Source organism: Clarias gariepinus, chromosome 12 (genome assembly GCF_024256425.1).
Source record: "Clarias gariepinus isolate MV-2021 ecotype Netherlands chromosome 12, CGAR_prim_01v2, whole genome shotgun sequence".
Lineage (NCBI taxonomy): Eukaryota > Metazoa > Chordata > Actinopteri > Siluriformes > Clariidae > Clarias > Clarias gariepinus.
Window position 1 is genome coordinate 25,894,766 of NC_071111.1, and position 20,387 is coordinate 25,915,152.

Here is a 20,387-nt window from a genome sequence, read left to right on the forward strand (position 1 = left end):
AATCGCACGTATAAAGTTTTGTAAATTCGTTTAATGTTTAATAGTAAATAATGACCCCCGTTGCGCTGTACCACCGCTCGGAAAACCTTATGAAATACAAGTTTAGGACAATTATGATGATCTGCCACGGCGTGCGCGTGTGATGGGTGTACGCCCAAATCTACTATAACTACTCCCTCACTCCGTAGGCTCCCTGAATAGGCACCAAAGGGACGGGGCCGCTTATTTGTGCCGGCTGGCGATAATTAACGTTAATATGATCTCGGGCTTGCTCCGCATTATAAAAGCAAGGCGCGGAGGTTTGTCTGAGGTCTGGGAAGTACGTGATGTAATGGAGAATATGAAAGAAGCATGTCAGTGGGGAGATGTGACGCGGCCAGGCACTTTAAACAAGGACACTAGAATTCCGCCCTTTGATCTCCGCGCTGAGGACATCTTCACTCCCGCACCGTGCCCGCCCTCGCAGCCCCGCTGCCGAAGAGGAAAAGGCTGCGAGGACGTTTGTGTTAAGTTTTTTTTACGTCAGCGAGGACTCGCGCCGGCCATCGACAGCGGGAGAAGCGCTGCCTCCGCGTGCTCAGTTCTGCCACTCCGCGCACCAACACTTATCGTCAGCTGTGTGCCCGCATGCCAGTGTGGCACAGCCCCCGGAACTGCACATGCACAACCTTTATCCCTTTCTTTCCTTTCTCCCTCCTTCAACACTTTCCTTCCCCATTTTACCTAAATAAATTTGCCTTTTCCCGTAAGACCTCGCCTCGTGTCCGTGCTTTATGGTGCCGCCCGTGCAACATGGGTCGAATCCATTACAGATCATAACAGTCTACTGCATTTCATTCTTATAATAACGCAAAAACACAAGCGGGGCTGGATGACCAACATCAGCTGACGCAGTAGAACGTCCTGACAATGTTATAATTTTTATGGTCATTTATTTTAGTTAATAAATCTACTATAAATTTAAAGAACACAAGATATAAGACGACACAAAACCCTACACGCGTCTTTTCTAATTACACGTGATAAAATTTAAAGGCTCACTGTGTTAACATTTATTTTGTTTAAATTTGATCCTAATAAGATTTAATTTAATTTGAATTTTACATTTGTACTGTGATTTTAGTTCTTTGATTATGAATTTGTTTAACTACAATGTTTTACTTGATTTTATCCGCTACTACGTGCAGTTCTAAAACTCCGTGTCTCATTAATCCAGCAGAGAATGAACTAAGGCACGAGGCGTCAGTCTGTAGTTATATAGCGCCACTCAACGGTAAAAGCCAGCAAACGCACAAAGCCAAACGGTACCGCCGAGCGCGGCGACGGTAGGACCTACAGTCCGATTGATTAACCACTGTATGTTTTACATATGAAAACAATTAAAACATATTTAGAAAAAAAAATAATTAAGTAAAATATAAATAAAACATACAATAAACCTTATTTAATTTTTAATATTGAATTTTGTTCTTGTCATATGGAAACAGTATCATTAAAACTAGGACAAGTTCCTGGTAATAAGAACACAGTGAGAACACAGAACACAGTATTAATAATTATTTCTTGTTTCATTTCCACTGAATTTCCACAAAAGAAGGGAAGCACATTGTTAGGTTTAAAAGAAGAGTGTCTGAGTTAAGTTTTAGGCCCCCATTCCACTGAGCCCAATTTGCTCATCATAATCATTATTATTATTATTATTATTATTTGCAAATTAGTCATTAGTATCGGGAGGGAAGTTGAAACATGTTCAAAAATTTCGGCGCCCCCTCCGGACATTAACTCCTCGGAAACGCCTTGGTATTAATTCTTTATCTCCATTATTAAGTCATTATTAATTTTTAAGCGTATTTATGGACTCATTATTGGTTTTTATCGCCTCCTTATCTGTTCAGCAACATTCAGCAGCCAAACATCCTCATATTAAATGTAGATGGAAGTAATGACAAAATCAACAAAGTGATATTTTTAAGAAAAACTGCTGATTAAACACGATTAAATGATATATTACATGTTAAAGTCCGATGCACAATAGAAATGTTTTCATGTAAAATGTAATAACAAAATAACAGAAATAAATAGATTAAAAACATATACACGCATTTAACTGTGCAGTCCAACATAAAGTTACATTAGGGATGTAAATTACTGAAGCAAAAGTAATAATAATAATAATAATAATAATAATTAAGGGAGAAAGTGCAGTCAAAGAAGAAACAATATTGATACAAAAGAAGGATAGGAGAAAGGAAAATTAAAAATAAAGATCCTGAATATAAAGTGGGTTTGTGCTGCATGCGTGTGATTTTTTTTTTTTCTCTTAATCATGTTTATTACAACCTGATCATTTTGATTGATACACATTTTTTTCCCTCACATTTCATACAACATTTCCATAATTTTCTTTCGGTCCTATAAAGCTGCTTTGCGACAATGATACCTGATACTCTTACCAGCCTGAACCCCAGGAGAGACAACACACACACACACACACACACACACACACACACACAAAAGCATGATGTCTGAAGATCTCTGTTTATTCTCAGTAAAGAGAGAACATTTAAACATTTGTCCAGGTGCTGTGTCCCGAACATCAAAAGAACCAGTCATTAACATGTCAGTCATAGAGAGACCCGGAGACAGACAGACGAGAGGAAATGCATTTGCAAAAGACAAAAGAGTTCTAGTGGACAAGAGCTGTTTGGATTTATATTCATCAGAACTGATAATGAACTTCCTCTCTCTGTGAATAGACTGTTCATCTATATAGACTGAGCCCTGAACTCCAAACCTCCTTAAGACTTCAGCAGGCCATGTCCAGTCCTTATGGTCTCTTATCAATAGAGTCAATTCAAAACCAGTCTCCCAGACCTCGAAGCCATACATCTCTCTCCACACTTGACTAGGAAAGAGTAAAAGACTTCAAGTCTGACTAATCTACCTGTGCTTCAGATATAGCTAGTCAATGTGCCAAGCTTAATTAAATACAATCCATCATTCATGTACAATTTCTCTGTGTTTTTATAATACAGTGTTTATTATGTTACATCAAAAGAACAAAAGTGATTAACATATAAGTCATAGAGAGACATATCAGAAAACCGGGGATCTGGCAACCGCTTCAACAACACTGTGCTAATTTACACGTGCTTCTGAGACGAGGACAAAATAATGTGTAAAACTGACGACTGTTAATCTCACAGATTTTATTAAATTAAGCAGAATATGTCATTAGATTTACTTTCACACTTTTTTGGATGTTTCTTTTTTAAATCTCTTCGTCTTTATGTCAGACTTTCTGCAGAATTTTTATTTATTGTGAATTTCACTTTTAAACCTGTAGAACCTGATGGATCCAATTTGTGGATTATCCAAAATAATCACTATAGAATATAAATGTACAATTTTTTGTATAAATATTGAAATAATTGAACACAGACAAGGCTGATCCTGTGTACACGCCCATCTTTGACAGGCGCTAATGAATATTAATGAGTATGCAAATGTGACAAGGTGTCAACAAACAAGATGTTTTTCTTGGCAGATTCTGTAAAACGCTTACGTCTTTGTTGTGAGTTGCCTCTGTGTCCACCGTGATGGTTGTTCTGAAGAAAATTATAATGAGGGCTCAGTACCATGAAAGCGAGGTTGGGCCTAATTAGCATACTATTAGTACAGGCTGCACAAAAAAAAATGTTTATAGATAGATGCGCAAAGCCAGGACTATAATATTTTTCTGAATATTTTTCTTATTAATTGTGTGCTTATATAGTTATAATCACTCTTTAAAGTATATGGCTGTGTAACATACATACTGTACCTGACACAGTAATTAAGGAAATTAAAGTATATCTGTAATGTATTATATTTAATATGTTTTATAATTAATTAAAAAAAAATGTTATGATAAACTTGTCTGAACAAAGCATTGTGAGACTGAAGCATTGTTACACAGAGACTCTGAAAACAGGCCGAGAGCTACAGAGCATTATACTAGAAGTGAAGTACATAAGATTTAGCACTAACACATTAGACAATACATTCTATAGTTTAAACTATGTACTTAATTTCAAACTACCTAACAAAAATCATGACATTTTACAAACACATCAGCTTTAAAATAAGTCTTAAATGAAGATTAAAATCTGGTGATGAAGAGTGTGTCATTGTGTCTCTCTACAGGTTGTATAATTGTGGTGTCTCAGATGAAGGCTGTGCTGCTCTGACTTCAGCTCTGAGATCAAACCCCTCACACCTGAGAGAACTGGATCTGTCCTTGAATAATAAAATAAGAGACTCAGGAAAGAAGCTGCTCTCTGCTCTTAAGGATGATAAACATTACAAACTACAGACACTGAAGTGAGTAATGACCTTTTTGTATTATTGTTGGAATAATAAACTAATTATATAAGTATTTAATCATTAGTTTGTAAATTTCTATTTAGTCCCAATAAATATACGATTAGCAGGTTAGAAGTGTTATCACTGTTTTATTTAAATATGTTTCTCTAACAATATGCTTTAATGCTTTAATGTTTTGTGTTCAGTAAAGTTTTAAATCCATGTGAAGTCAGAAGACAGGGAGTCAGTCAGAGTCTACAAAATGTCACAAATGTCTGGAAGCAAACTTCATTCTCTTAAAACTTTTATGCTACAAATATTGTATTTAAGCCGCCACTTTCCTCACTCTGACACTTCTTCCAGCACCCGACCTCCACACCGTGTCTTCTGTCATTCCTGTAAAATTCACCTCAGCTTGTTCTTAAAGTCTGCACTTAAATATAAATGTAGAACAAGAGCTAAATGACTCAGTAGTGTTGATTATTTAAAAAGCTCCAAAGCCTGTGATTGGATAAGAGCAGTGATGTGATGAGTAAATATCTGCTCATGTTCCTGTTATAACACAGATGTTACTAAGAATGAAGAAATGTTGAATGATTAATTATAAACAGGAGATGATGATGTTTCCCTTGAAGGAGAGATGATTACATGCTGTTGATCATGAAGTACCACAGTCCAGTTTATGGTTAATAATACACATTTTCCTTTTAGATTCAGTTCGTGATGAACATCTTTGTGTGATGAAGACTCCAGTGTTCCTGGGTTTCCATGTTGGTGATAGAGAACATGCTCATAAACACATCATTCATTTAGTTATAACACATTAAACAGACTCAGAGACGTGAGAAGTGTGTGTTCATCGTGCACAGTGAATCACAGACTGAGTGAACACAGACAAGTGGAGTGACACAAGTCATCAAATCTGCCAGTTCTGTTATGAAATATATGAAACATCAGCCTTGTTGTGGTCGCTGCTCGTCCAAACACATTCACGGACCAAAATTAACTGTTGTATGACGCAGGTTTGATGGGTCATGTGATTATTCTGTGTTTATTATTAGTGTTTTTTTTTTTTTTATTATATCTTTTTTCTCATGCATGCTTTTTTTTATTGCTGTTTTGTTGGCTTTACAATTAAAACGACATTATATTTTAGTTCTTTCAGTGTCCATAATTTAATCAAATACATAAACAAAAAATGTTATACATGTGATTATTTCTGTTTAACATTACTTAAAAATGTAACAAACTTTGTAGCAATATGTTTGTAACATTCATTAAAGATGTTTTATGTTTAAAAACTAAATATTGTTACACTACACTTAAACAAATTATTCATTCGTTAAATGTAATTTACTTTGCCAACATTTTCCATGTAAAAATATCACATTAGATGTAACGCCACTTCTTCTTTGACAGACAATAAAGTTGACAGGAGAGTTGTGGTTCTGTGTGGTTCATATCACTACAGCTTGTTTATCCACTTTGCGTGTGGACGTGGGTCTGTTGGGGCTAGCAGGAGGGGTTAGCACCTCTGTGTTCTCTTCTCCCAGGTTCACAGGTTCTGGAACACGTTTGCAGTGGCTGGAGTGGATCCACTTCACACTTTCTGCTACCTTCAACGCTGTCCGTGTCACTAGGAGCACCTGACCTTCCGGTTCTTTCTCCTGAGGTCCTTCACCACCACCCAGTCTCCTGGTTTCAGGTCATGTGACTTTCCCTCTGCCGGTTGTGGCAAGACCTCCTTCACTTGGGCCTTTACTCCAGATAAAACGGAGTGGGATTTAAGTGTTTGAAAAACCCAGGACAGTCAGAAAGTGTCCTACATTCTGCATGAGACTCACCTTAAAAAAACTAAACAAAAAAAGTCTATAAATCTGAATCAGTGGACGAATTTTGTACTGAGGTTATGCAGCCAGGTCCATAAATATTGGGACAGTGACATACATTAATTTGTTTGCGATCACATCTTGAGTGCTTCATTTCAAATCCATTGTCCTGGTGTACAGAGACAAACTGACCACCATGGAGTCGCTGTCCAAATACTTATGGACCTGAATATAAAAATTAACGTCATAAATGAGAATCTACTGCACCGTAAGGTTTTAGAAATGAAATATTGTATAGTTTGTGTTATTAGTGTTACTTATGTTTTATATTGCTAGTCACTGGTTATGTCCAGACACAGATGATTCATTCTTATTGAAACTATATCCAGTACAGCAATAACACAAACAAGACAGATAACAGTGTTGTGTCTTACCTCTGTGTGAGATGTAGAATTGCAGTTGTAAGGCTTTAGCTCAGGATCACACACACCAAAGCCAAGAGCAAGTCTGCAGTCACGCTTCCCCTGCAACACATTAAAGGCTCCTGATACAGTAACATACTGTATAAATATACACTACAGTCACAGGCTCCAGTCATATCTGAGTTTACTCACTGCTTGGACGTTAGTGCGCTAAAGCGAGCAGCTCCTTTCTCCGTCTCACCGAGCATCAGGCTTATGGTCTGAAGCACTAACGTGGAAAGCCTGGAGACCGACACACAGTGTTGTAGTGAATCAGTGAGGTGGTGATGGTGTTCTGTTCCAGTCAAGGTGAGTCAGAGGTTAAAAGTGGAACAATCGCTACAAAAAAAGTTGTGGCTCACTTCATATAACGCCTAAACACTACAAAGATGATGTTCACGTAATTGTGATCTAAAAGGAAATAAAGTGAAATAAAGGAACATCATGTCTAACTGTAGCACTAACGCTAAAAATAGTTAAATAGTCGCCTCTTATCATTTAGTAGAAGAGATTACAGAGCATGGAGAGGACTTACTGTATGGACCTGAGGGGATTATTGAGTCACACACAGTGTCTGACTTCATCTAATCTAATTCAGCCTCCTGAGTTCTACTGGAAGAGTCTAACAGTGTTAATGGTGTTGAATGGTGTGTTTGGTTTGATCAGGTGACTCAGACTTACAGTAGCCTGTCTGCAGTGTGTAATCTGTCCTGAGAGAGCTGCAGGCTTTCAGTCAGCGTTTTCACCAGGAACAGATAGAGCTCAGGTGACTGTACCACACACACACACACACACACACTTATTAAATGTAAATATAAAAAGTAAGTAAATTTTAGGCATAAAATTTAGGTAAGGCATTAAAGGGTAAAAAAAACAATCAAAAAGAAATGGTAAAGGGGTGTCTAGATGTTTTTACGTCAACTCCTCATTTCTAAATTAAAGTACAGCTGTACCTACTGTATATATTAATAGCCTGAACGCTTGTAGGAAATGTTTTGTACATTCATGCACTTCGAAAGACCAACTGTTGTTATTAGATGATGTTTTTCCCCTTCATTTTTATTTGCTGGAGAAATTACATTTCTAAATTATGTATGTTCACAATGAGAGATTTCTTTGAAAATTTGTGAACTGAATAAAATGACAAAATTTCCTATCAATTAGTTAAAAACTAGGGAAAGACTGTTTGTTTTTCCTCTACGTTATTTTTTATTAGTGAATATTATGACTATAAAAAGTTTGGAGTGAGAGAGAGTGAGTGAGGCTCCATGTCCTCTGAGACCGGTAGAGAGACTCTGTCTCTCCGACATGGTGTCAGGTGTGTGTCAGAGGACGGAGTACAGGTGGAGGAGGTGCTGCTAGTGGTGTGAGAGCAGGTAGGATACGGAAATATCTACTCTGTCTCCAGGATGAACAAAGCGGTGGTGTTTTTTCTGATCAAGAAAAAAAACAGAATATGAGTGAAAGGCGTCATGGTCCAAATTACCCCTCTATCTGCCCCTGCAACATGAGTGGTGATCTCTAACGTGCCCCCGTTCATTAAGGATGAACAGATCATTAGGGAGCTGGCCCGCTTCGGGAGGTTCGTCAGCACTATGAGAGCTATCCCGCTCAGGTGTAAGAGCTCCAGCGTGAAACAGCGTGATGATTTTAAACAACCAGAAGGGGACATTAAACGTGAATTTTAAGTGTAAGGACGGGGACAATAGTTACACTATCTTTGCCACCACGGAGCGGCTGAGGTGCTTTGAGTGTGATGATGTTGGACATAAAAGTCTGAGCTGTCCTCATGGAGCTGTGCAGACGGGGAGCTCAGGGGACGACTCGGACGGGATACAGCAGCAGCACCGCAGGGACAGACAGCAGGAGGACACCGGGGAGACGGAGACTGCAGCGGGCCTCACCGACCCCCAGAGCAACGACACACCGCAATCGGAACTCACAAAAGGTCCGTCCTTAACACACTGACACCACAGATAGAAACACTGCACCCAGCGCTGATAAACACAACGCAGACACAGAAAACACCGCCAGTATAAAACACCACGTCCCTACAGACAATACCGCTAACAGTAACCCTGTCCCTAATGTCTGCTCTGATACACACCAACAAGAGGAAAAATACAACTACTGGCAACCGACAGAACACAAAACACTACAGTGAGCATGAGGGGTAAAAGACAGGAGAAATCACACCAGTGGCGATTTCTTTAAGACTGTAAGGGAAGCTCAGCTTCCCCTATAGTCACAAAATTAATGGTCAAATTATGTACCATTGTATTAACATTTTATTGACTAAAAATGTGTTAGAAAACGTTCATTTCAAAGACGAGTTCGTTCAGAATCAGTTAGATATAGCAGGTCGGCTGACTTGATTTTCTTCTCATACATTCCCGTAGCGTCACAGTGCATTTCCCCGTTGAAGCCCAGCGTCCATTGACTTTAATGCGGCCGCTTTAAACGTTTTTTTTTTCAGTGCTTTAAAACTAGACGGTCATTGGATAAACACTGCGATTATGTCCCGCGGGCCAGGACGCTGGGATGCTGCATGATGATTGGAGGAGCTGTTTAAAGGGCGGAACCCCATTTTTGATTGACAGCATGTCTTAAGTATACATCAGCGCTACAGAGATTCCAGTTTAGTCCCATGCGAATTTGCAGGTGAAGTGGTACGAAGAACTGCTGCACTCTATTGTTTGCTGGTGATATAAACCATTTTTGTTTGTACAAATCATTCTTTAAATAATAAAAAAACGTATTATAGCGTTCTTGACTTTGCTCCTTGTTTCAGCATTGTAAAGTTAGTTCGTTCATATAATTAAAGTAGCTCGTGGAAGGGGAAACTAGCCAGCTAGCAAGCTGTGCATAATGGCAGACGCAGACGGTGCTAATATTGTTGACCTGCTTTTGGCAAAACCATTTAGTAGTCTTCCTTATGAGGAGAGACTCAGAATTAAATGGCAGGGCAGACCAATGCTCAAGATTGATCTGGTGCAAAAATCAGGAAAAAATAACAGGTCTTTTCAGCTCTCCTGGTATGACAAGGTGAACTGGCTGACTGGAAGTGCTGTGACAGAAAATGTACTATTGGCCATGCCTCCTGACGAAACCTTCTCAGAGAATGAGAATACAGTTTGGTCAATCGTTGGTTTTGGAGATCTGGGTTACTTTGACAGGGCATACAAAAGGCATAAAAAGCGCAAAGAACATAATGAATTTTATGATGAAGGCCTAATACGAGCCTCCCCTGTTTCAAAAGCTAGCAGCCGCCACTGAATCACACAACACAGAAACATCAACAAAACTGAAAACCTGCAGCCAGTTACTGAGCACAAGACTGTAGGAGAGGGAAGAGCAGAGAGCAGCACCACACACACACACACTTACACACACACGTGGAGGAACAAATCAAGCGGTTTTTACAGCTGACTGAAAGAGGAAGGAGACAGGGGGTTAACACACTTTTTCCAGGGAAAAGTAAAAAAGCTCAAAACTCTCACATCAGGTAAGAAGAAACTGAAAGCTGCTCCCAGTAAGGAGAGAATACAGGACATGGTAGAACATCATTTCTACCTTCAGTGTGTATTTTTACCTGGAGAGTAAAGACATGTGGTGGACCTTTAATATGTTTATAGACAACAACATCAGAGGTCCTTAAGGTTCAATTATCTGAGGTTAAATTACTGTTAGGTACAGTACACTATTCTCATTGAGTAATGAACTCCAAAAGGAGTTGTGGAGATTGTTGTGGAGAATTTAGAAATTAAACAGAAAAAATCTGAAGCTGAACGTCACTTTGCACTTGTATCATACTATCGTAAAAATTTATTTGACCTTGAAATTGAAGCTGAATTTTATGGAATTCAGTTAAAATTCAAACAAACGTCTTTAAACTGTACACTTTTTGAATTTTAAAATATTCTCAGTTTCAAGGCCCCTGTTTGAAATGTAATTATGAAATTCAGTTTCAAATGGTGTGACACAAATTCCAAAAATAACATTCAGATTCCATTTATTGTATTCTTGTTGTCCTCATCAGTTTGTCACTGAGTCCACAGGTTTACATTTACATTTATTTCATTTGTCAGATGTCCTTATCCAGAGCGACTTCTATTTATCTCATTATTAATCTGAGCAGTTGAGGATTAAGCGCTTTGATCAAGGGCACAGCATAGACAGGTGCTGTGCACTGTGCAGCAACATTGTGGGAATTGGTGATCCTCTACCCATCTTGGCTTCTGAGAGACACTGCCACTCTGAGAAGCTCTTTTTATACCCAATCATGTTGCCAATTGACCTAATTAGTGTTAATTGGTCTTCCAGCTCCTCGTTATGCTTAAATTTACTTTTTCCAGCCTCTTATTGCTTCTTGTCCCAACTTTTTTGGGATTTGTTGACACCATGAAATTTTGAATCAACATATTTTTCCCTTAAAATGATACATTTTCTCAGTTTAAACTTTTGTTCCGTGATTTATGTTCTATTCTGAATAAAATATTAGAAGTTGGCACCTCCACATCATTGCATTAAGTTTTTATTCACGATTTGTATAGTGTCCCAACTTTTTTGGAATCCGGTTTGTATAATTTCTAAAAAAAAAAAAAATAATGTGGAAATTGCGATTGAAACAGTTACTCAGTACTTAAGTAACTTGAGTATCATTTCACCTAATACTTTTTTACCCTTACTTGATTAATATTTTGGATGACTACTTTTTACATCTACTTTATATTAAAGTACAGCTACTATTACTTGAGTAATTTTTTGGCTACTTCACCCACCTCTGGTGGTCACAGTGTTATAGTAAACGTTACACGCGTGCGCGGATGTTGACTATACGAGTGACGCACGCGAACTGAGCAGCAAAAAAATAAGTCACTAAAATAAGGTGACATCATTCATAAAATTTGTGTACAAGACTTTTGTAAACTGGATCTTGTAGTCAATAGTTTTTGCTTCAAAATGATGTGACAATCATCCTGTTCACTTATTTACAGAAAACAATATGTTCATTTACATTTTTGTAAAACACTTTTTGTTTAAAAAAGCCTCATGCGAGGAGGCGTGAATGATCATGAATAATGCTGTAATTCACACCAAAGACGACAAAGACTCGTATAATGAGCTGCATAATGAGTCTTTCAGTCAGATATGTGACAGAGGGAAGTGATACAAGAAAATACTTTGAGGGCAAACTAAACATCTATTTTTTTGTTTGTAGTTTATTTAGAATATAGTTAACTGACAGGAAAAAAAAACTCACTCTTACACCCTAAACATCACCAACTCACTCACAAAGAAAATGTCCAGGATTGAGTGAAGAGGGACACAGATGATCTCATACACAGGAGGCACATTTATGGCATAAATATGGCCGTGCAAAATACAATGAAAAAGGGTGTTATGTTTGTAAAAGTCCACTCTTACACCCCATACACAGTAATACATCTTTGTGCCACTCTTAAAAAGCAGTTCCTGTTCAACTGAAGACATAAGTGAACATTACATACCTGACATTTGTTTATTGCTGCTTACCATGAACTGCTTTACTATGGAACTCCAAAGTGTTCAAAATTAAATAAATAAATAGGACATGATGAAATAAATAACTATGAATAAATAAGACACATACATGTAATATGAAAATGCTATTGTGAAATAATGGAATATATTTTGAAAAAAGCTTATTATTGTGAAATATATTGCACTCTGCAATTTATTTTTCCCAATAACAGAGATTATTGCAGAGGCATTTTATTTAATTCATGCTGTTTTTATTTCAAAATGTCATTTTTTCAAAGTCAGTTTTTATTTCAAAATCCCGTTTTTCACGATGGCCTATTTATTTCATAAAGCGACTTTTCAGCAGAATGAGTTGTTCTGCCAATCAGCGCCAGTGGGTTGGATCTGCACGCCTATTGGCTGATCCTTTAACATCGATTAGTTTCCTAGTTACAGCTAGCAACAACGTGCTAGTCAGTGGCGGACTGGCCGTCTGGAGCCCCGGGCCCAGTCAATACGTAAATTTATTTTAAAAATGACAGAAACTATAATATTGCATCTCTTTTTTACGCAGATAGATGAGTGCGTTAATCGTATGGGCGCCGCCGATAAAGTGCGAGTGTTCTGTAACTATGTTACCACTATGTTGTATATCACATCATGTATGTACAGTATGTTGCCCTTTATGAGTTGCTGCACGTGTCCGCTGGGGAAGTGTGCACGTGAGGAGGTGTGTGTGTGTGAGGAGGAGAGAACGGAGCAGGAGCTCAGCTGTGCTGCTCCCCACCGAAACGCTCTTTTGTTTTACCCTTTTCTTTACTTTTACTGTATGTTTTGTATTATAATTTTGTGACGCTGAAAAAGGCTGATAAAGGTTTTGTGCTGAACGCTATTGTTGGCTCTTAGCTCTTTTTCCCCCGGCTATCCGGCCCAAAGCGGCACAGTTTGTGTGCATGTGAATGTATTGTAATCGTATTCCATACATGTTCTGAAACCACGCCCCCTTTCACTTTTAATTTACAGAGGGAGAGATATGGATCATTTCTCGATATAGCAAAGAATAAATAATTGCCATGGATGAAAAGAAAAAAGAAAAGAAAAGGTGGAGCTGAAAATTTATGCGACAAGAAGAAAAAGCTTTAAAAGCAGATGCTGTGAAATTCTTCAAATTAGCAGATTATGCCTTTGGCGTGAGGGGAAATTACAGTTCCACAGGCTCTGACAGCTCTAACATTATGGTCAGGGACAGAGAGTCTGTATCCAGCAGCCTCAGGGTCAGTGATGATGATGACCAACACCTCTCCCCTTCTGTACCTGAGCCAAGTGAAAATCAACTGAACAGATAAACTGGAATAAAATCAGAGGCAGCATTAGCTCGGGCTAGTAAACTAGTTACTCATTTTAATTATTATTGTAGACAATGTAAGCATATTTTAATTAAATATATTTGTGTATGCAGCAATGTAACAATATGATAATATTAATCAACCTAATATTAATCTTAGTGAAATAATATAGAGGTTAAGTGAGAAAAGCAGACAGGTCGTAAAACATAGCAGTAATGGAATGTTTAGAGTGACCCAGATAAGACAAGATAAGGTGCCAGGTGTCGGACTTGGCCTAATGAAGGATTGAAACAAGTGTTGGATACACGTATACATGTCTAAGTAAAAATATAGACAAATCTCTAAAAGACACACGATTAGTTATAGGAATACTGAGTTTAATAAAAGTAGACACAAAATTAAACTAGTATGTGCATCTACCAAATAAAGAGATGCTTATACATGGTCTGTCTCTTGAGAACTGTAGAATAAACCAGGAACAACCAACAGATAGAAAAAACCAAGGGCAAAGCAGGGAGGATAGAAAAATCCTGGAAAAACCAACAAAAACCCAAGGACAGAAGAAATAATCAGGTGACAGACACCAGATAAGCACAAGGCACTAGAAACCAGATAAAAACAGGGGCTAACGAGGTGTACGGGAAACTATGTAATAAACTATACACTGAAATTAAACTTGAAAGAATCAGGGGAATCTCCCTGCGAGACAGTGTGTGTGTGTGTGAAGATGGCCATGTGGGCAGACTGGACGGGCAGATAAGAAATAGGAAAAATCAGAGACACAGAGCTAGTCTTGTGAATAAAATATTTTAATAAGAGTAGACAAAGAATAAAAAGGCATATCTACATAGTAATAATATAAAATACAAAGTATAAAAGCCCAACGTAAAATACAAAACATAAGGGGCCAGGGTAAAAGCATCAACAGAAATAAAATTCCTCAGAAGGAACACGGTCTGAACTGCCCTGGCTGTCCGAATCATCCAAAGGGATGAAGTCATCAATGGAGAAGTCGCAGTTGGCTATAAAATAGAATAAAATGTATAAAAACATTAAATGGGGTAAAATAAGGCAAATAAGTAAAATAGTGTAAAGGAGATGCTTACCCATGGCTGGTCTCTTGAAAAATGAAGAACATACCAAAGAAAAACAAGGAAAAAGCCTTGAAAACAAGCAGCACCCCTATATTTTTATAAAAAAAAGATATGAAAAGTGTAAAGATAACAGAAAATAATTATTAAAGAAGATGTATTATAATGGAAAGAAGTTTCAAGCATAGTCAAATAACGAGGTGTAAATATAAAGGGAAAGAGTTATGAGCATGGAGAGGAGTCAGATAGCGAGGTGTATGACATAATGGTACAAGATAAGAGTAATGTAATTTTAATGAAAAAATTAATTGATAAAAACTGGATTATAATGGATTATAATTTTGCTGTGGTCAAACGAGGTGAAGGTACAGGGGAGAAGACTGAAGATCCCCCCTCTCAGAAACTTTATAAAAGGAGCATGATTTTGACTGTGAATTCAGTTTGGACTTGGCACTGCTTTGGTTCTGATTCAAGGCATGGCTAGGCCGGCTCATCTGGGTTTCTCATTGCTGCAATAAAAGCCTGACTTACTTCATCCAGCTCTGCGTGGCGTAATCTTTTTCAATTCTTCTTTAATTCTCTTTGTTAATGACTTGTTAACTGATTGATATTTTAAACTAACAGCAACATCAACAGGTGGAAGTATTTTCTCCCACAGCTTCAAAATTAAAATGACATTGTATTTAAGTGGTTATAGTGTCCATAATTTAATCAAATGCATAAAAAAGAGTTACTGTATATATGTCATTATTTCTGTTTAAAATTACTTAAAAATGTAACAAACTTTGTATCAATATGTTTGTAACTGTAAGGGTCCGCCACTAGAGGCCACTGTTTTTATTTTGTAGTTTTTGTTGGCCGACTCAGTTTCCCAGCAGGCACCTCGGTCAGGTGATGCAGTGCACACCTGAACCGAGGTAGCCATCAATCAATCTATAAATAGCTGTTTAGACTGGGAAACTGGGTCGAGCATTTTTGGTACCGCCACTGTCATTTGTGTGGGCATTTTGTTCTGTTTTGTTATTTGTTTAGTTTGTACTTTGATTTTAGTTGTGTTGACTTGGGCTCTTGTATTGGCAATGTTTCTGTGTATCTTGTGTGTGTCTGTGTTAGTGGAGCTGATTCAGTTCTGTCCTCCTGTGTTCTTGTGTTTAGCTAGAGCAGGTAAGTAGTTAGGTGTGTGTTTGGCTAGGAGCTTGTTTAGCTAAGATCTATATTGTGTTACAGTAACTAGCATGCTTCTAGCCATAGCCCCTTTGTGTCTCTAGCTGTCCTGTGTTTCCTCTCCCCCTAGTGTCCCAGTGCGCCTAGCTTTAGAGTGTTGTCCCTCCTGGCTGGGGAGTAACGACTAGCTTGTGAGTGCCGCCTCGCTTAGTCTTGGAGGGCTGCCTCGCCTAGCCACTGGGTAATCTTTGTCTATGTTTCTGAGCCCCTATTCCCTAGTGTGTTTAAGCTATTAGGTAAGTGTAGCTTAGTGCATGTTGGGGCTAAAGACTAGGTGTATGTGTACGCATACTTTTACATAGAAATATTGCCACAACACAGGAGGTTCCTGAGGTTCGCTTGGGGGCGAAGCTTACCAGTATCGGGTCCTTCCATTTGGTCTAGCTCTCTCACCTGCACGACTGGCTGGCCCAGTCTCAGTAGCTAGCACTTCGACATCAGGATGTCATCCTAGCTCATTTTTGTTTCTTAGGATTGAGACCCAACGCCACGAAAAGCGTGCTCTTTCCTGTTCAGAGGACAACATATTTGTCAACATATTTCGCATTGATTTTAAAATACTACTCTTGACATATAAAGCATTAAATGGTCTCGCGCCGCAGTACCTGAGCGAACTGCTAGTGTCTTACGAATTTATTCTCAACACCCTCAAGAAAATCAAGCTAGACCAGAAAGTAACTCTTCATTGCTTTCAGAGATCTTAGCTCTCATGGCAGCTGCATCCACGATGATACCTTTGGGCCTTCTGCACATAAGAGCATCTCAGTTGTGGCTAAGAACTAGGGGATTTCACTCGAGGGCCAATCCCCAATAAGGGTTACACGCCAGGGGCTTCGTACCCTTTCTACGTGGTTCAGACCCCGGTTTCTGACTCTGGGTCCCACTCTAAGTCCGTCTTGTCGTCGCAGGATGCTAACGACAGACGCTTCCCTCACGGGCTGGGGTGCGGTCTTACAGTAGATGACTGTCCAGCCCAAGGGAGCTGGAGAGGTCATCTTCTCACGTGGCACATCAATTGCCTCGAAATGATGGCTTTATTTCTGGCCCTAAAGCACTTCCTTCAGCAGTTGAGGCTACCATGTCTTAGTGCGGGTGGACAACACTACGGTAGCCTCATATATTAGTCACCAGGGCGGACTGTGCTCGCGCCGCTTGAATAAGCTAGCGCACCAGGTTCTGCTTTGGGCACAGGACAAGTTCCTGTCCCTCAGGGCGATTTACATTCCAGGGCATATGAATGCGGGAGCAGACGTGCTGTCCAGTCAAGCTCTAACACACGGGGAATGGTAACCCCACCCCGAAGTAGTCAGTCAATCTGGGAGGAATTTCAGTTAGCAGAGGTGGACCTCTTTGCCTCGCAAGAAACAGCAAATGTCCCCTTTACTACTCTCTGACTCTTCCAGCTCCCCTGGGTCTGGATGCCTTGGCCCGTACGTGGCCCAGATTACGCCTTTATGTGTTTTTCCCGATAGCTTTGCTCCCGGGAGTCTTGGCGAGGGTCGTCAACAGTACGACCCTAAATTTTATCTGTTATTGTTGAGGTTCTGTATTTAATAATAATAATAAATAAATATTAATGATTTTTTTGTTGTAAATAATAACAATTTACATTACAAAGCCTGTATCAAAGCTAATGAAGTCCGAATATGAACCGATTCAAAGAGTCGACTCCTGATTCCTGAATGACTCATCACCTGTAATGAATCCTTTTTCCTCTATTCTTGTACCAAATGCATTCAGCTTTTTTTATTTGAGCAATCTGTGGGAAGCCATTTTATCTAAATGACATGTGGAGTGAAAACAGGTAACAGATAATTCACTATGTGAACACAAAACAGTGAAGATATAGCTGATTAAATATTAAACATCACTACACAGCTGGATGATACAGGAATGCAGTGAGGAAGCACAATGAGGAGGAACAAAAAGAAGAAAAAAACACATTTTATCTAAAACTATAGATTAAGATTTGTGAAGATGTTTATTATACTATTATCTGCTGCAACTGTATACATAGAACTGAACTGTATACATCCAGAGTAAGGAAAAGGGCTCAGAATATCACTTTGGACCCCTCACACCCAGGCCACCTTTTTTTATTTGAACTTTTGCCGTCGGGTCGAAGCTATAGAGCACCTAACACTAGAACAGTCAGGCACAAAAACAGTTTTTCCCCCCAGGTAATCTCCCTCATGAACAGTTAAACATCATTCTAACTGTCAATAAATATATGTGCAATATTGTGTACAGTACCACGGTGCAATATACTGTATAATACCACAGATTTCAGATATTTATATAACTTATTTAAAAGTATCTCACACTCTACTCCATCAAGTTTTTTTTTTGTCATTTGTTTTCTGTTCTGGAAGCTCTGTCACTAAAACAAATTCCTTGTACGTGCAAGCGCACTTGGCAATAAAAACTCTTTCTGATTCGATAAAAATGATGACTTGACTGCACTATCTAGTGTACCACTGTGCAAAACAAAAGTTCACAATTCGAACTTACAAAAACTTGTATTTGAACTAGAAAGCCCAGAGAGTCTGTGGAATTCTTGCCACCATTTTGGACGTGTTCCAAATCATACAGGGAAACGTATATACACGCTGCTTTAGTGCCCTCTTGTGGACTCTGTATGTAACTGCATGAGGAAAAAATGGCTGTCTAAAAACGCTGCCTATTACTTCAATATGTTTGCAATTATTAGAGTTTAAAATATTAGTGTGTTTGTATTTATTTTTTTTCATCATACTTGTTAGTTTAGTCAGTGTGTCACAGGCTAACAGCCCCACCTACAAACGTTTTCATCATTTTCTCCTTCTACACCCAGGCAAGGTATTAATTGTAAACAAAGCATTCATGTATTAATAGGTAAAAAAAAAAAAAATGGTGCATTTGATTATAACGCTATGGCTGTTTGTTTATATATTTATTTACTTTTGCATGTCAGTGAGTAAAATAATAATTTAATTCTTATAAATCTCCACACATTTTTGCCTATTTAATTCAAAAATCTTTTCCATTGTAAATCTAAATAAGGAGTTTTGGCATCTTATGCAGATTTTTCACATACTAATAAATTTAAGTGCTTGATTTTACAGTCACACAATGTCGGACCTGTTGCATCCACAAGAGGGCGCTGGTGTGTCTGCAGTCCCGATGCGCGCGCCTGTTCTATTATAGAAAAAAACAACAACACTAATTTGTAATAATATTAAAAATGTTAATAATTTGTTCACCGAAGTGTTTTTGATGTGTTTGCTTATTTCCGATAATATATCTGTGTGAGTGTGTGTTTCCCCTGAGTTCTGAGCAGCACTTCCCTGAGGGACTGTTTTCAGTCTGAACCTCTCTGTACTACAGTGTGGAGCCTTTCAGATCAGAGCTGTGTGTGTGTGGAGTGTGTGAGAAACACACACAGTAAATGAGCTGATGTGTGTGAGAGCAGATGATAGAAGGCAGTGTGGAGCAGACTGACTCAGGCCACTTAAGAGCTCAGCAGGCCATCTCCAGTCCTTTTGAAATATGAGTATGAACCGATTCAAAGAGTCGACTCATTCTTAATGACTCATCGTCTGTAATGAATCCTCTTTCCTAAAGTGACTCCATTTTTTGGGATTGTTGGAAAAGTTACAATATTCTGAAAATTACAATGTTCTTATATCAAGGAAAATTTCTTTGAAGCAGAAACTGAGATATTAGTGTAACACAACAGGGCAGGGTGACTTAAGGTGAGTGATTTATTACAGGGGCGTAGCAAGCTTTTTAAAAGTGTGGGGGATGAATGTTGTTTATTTGTTAACAATAAAAATGATGAATACAATGTCAAAAGGGTACAAAAGGTATTAACATACAAGATATAAAAAGCCTTTAATTTAAATAAGTGATAGTGATACTAAAAACACACTTAGAACAAACTTGCTAGACTTGCTAAAGATTTAGAATCAGAAATGCTTTAATAATCTCAGGAAAAAAATATTTTGTTACTCCAAATATACAGACAACATTTCATACAAACAACATACTGTATATTCAGAAGAAAAATATAAACAACTATGTACATATATAAATGCAACCAACAACAACAACAACTGACCAAATAATATATGACCAACTATATCTCTCATTTAAAAGAACTAAAAATGCTCTTTCTGCTCTCCTTACAAGAGACAAACTGCTCAGCAAACTTTTTTCTGTTTCCCCTGTCCAGCTTGTGAGGCGAGTTTGGGTCATCGTGCTGTGTAGCCATGTTTTCAGCCTCCGGAGACTGCTGAAACTCCTTTCTGACTCTGCTGATGACACAGGCACAACTAGGAGGAGTCACGCAACTGTTTCGACTTCGTCAAAGAGACCACGGACCTCTGGGGTCATTCCTTGAAGAACTGCAGCAACTTCAGTACTAGACTGGAAGCTGTACTTCATTCTGAACAATGCAAGCTAACCTTTGAGAATGTCTGGGTTGATTTCTGGGTACTGTTGGACAACAACATGCATTTTTCCAGTTAATAGAACTTGTTCCAGGTGCCTTAACATTTGCATTCCTTCCTGCTCAAATCTTTCTATAAACTGCTTGTCAGCAACAGCCAA

The 20,387-nt window shown here is 38.5% G+C and overlaps 1 protein-coding gene and 1 long non-coding RNA gene across 2 annotated transcripts in view; one reads left to right on the top strand and one right to left on the bottom strand.

Annotated features, from left to right (window-relative positions):
• The window catches only part of LOC128534119 (NACHT, LRR and PYD domains-containing protein 12-like), a 483,267-nt gene that overhangs the window by 69,870 nt on the left and 393,010 nt on the right, over positions 1 to 20,387 (top strand). The window lies entirely within an intron of this gene.
• On the bottom strand, positions 6,511 to 7,398 carry LOC128533848 (uncharacterized). The gene is made up of 3 exons (XR_008361395.1): positions 7,316 to 7,398; positions 6,788 to 6,877; positions 6,511 to 6,697 (listed from the first exon to the last, which is right to left on the bottom strand). It is a non-coding gene; the product is annotated as an uncharacterized LOC128533848 (long non-coding RNA).